We start from the raw sequence: 941 nt of genomic DNA on the forward strand, positions 1-941 counted from the left end.
ACGTGGTTTTAGTCAAAAAAAGAAATATTATTATTATTATTATTTGCATTTAAATAAATGTTTTTGTTGTTGTTTTTTGCTTTTTAATGTTTAGGCGTGGTCAACCTAAAGAAAAAAAAAATTTTCTTTTTCGTTTAATAAAAATTAAAAATAATAAAAATTTTTATCTTTATTAATTTAAACGGTTTTCCCCCCGCATTCTCCCTCCACCTTTTTTGTTTTTTAACGAATTCACCGTCAAAGTCATTTTTAATTTACGCAAAATAAAATAATAAAAAAAATTTTTTAATTTGCTTAATTACACGACGGAAAATTTACTCTCACTCTTTTTTTTTTAATCTATATATCAAAAAAAAAAAAAAAACCAAAAGCATTTAAAAAAAAAAACGTCATTAAGTTAACGTTAATTAACCGTAAATACGATTGAATTAATTAAATTTATAATTTTTTTTTTTTAATAATTTATTAATTAATTAAAATAATTTTTTTTGTGATAAATCTTCGAACTCTAAAGAAAAAACAAAAACATCAACTCGAACAGCAACAAATAATATTTATCGTTATTATTATTATTATTTTAAAAAATTACTCTAACGATAATTACAAATATAAAAATAAATAAATAATAATAATAAATTTTAATAAGGTCGGCCATATTTAATTTCAAATTCCCGCCCGTCCGTCCGCCCGCCGACAAAATGTAAATAAACAAACGAGAAAATAATTTTTAAAAACAAAAATGTCCGAATTATTATTATTGTATCGTAATTAATAATAACAAAAAAAGTTAAATAATAATAATAATAATTTTATTCATACCGCAACAGCAACAGGAAAAACATAAAACGAATTTTCCCAAAGTTTTATAAATTCATAATTTCGATGACGACGTCATCGTGAAAAGAAAAACAAGGGTACGCACCATAGAGTATTTAAACGGA

The 941-nt window shown here is 22.1% G+C and overlaps 1 protein-coding gene across 1 annotated transcript in view; it reads left to right on the forward strand.

Annotated features, from left to right (window-relative positions):
- Phum_PHUM234650 (uncharacterized protein) overlaps positions 1 to 941 on the forward strand; it is a gene marked incomplete at both ends in the record, with an annotated part of 5,686 nt that overhangs the window by 697 nt on the left and 4,048 nt on the right. The window lies entirely within an intron of this gene.

The sequence above is a fragment of the Pediculus humanus genome, genomic scaffold, assembly GCF_000006295.1.
Source record: "Pediculus humanus corporis 1103172107603 genomic scaffold, whole genome shotgun sequence".
In the NCBI taxonomy this organism is placed as follows: domain Eukaryota; kingdom Metazoa; phylum Arthropoda; class Insecta; order Psocodea; family Pediculidae; genus Pediculus; species Pediculus humanus.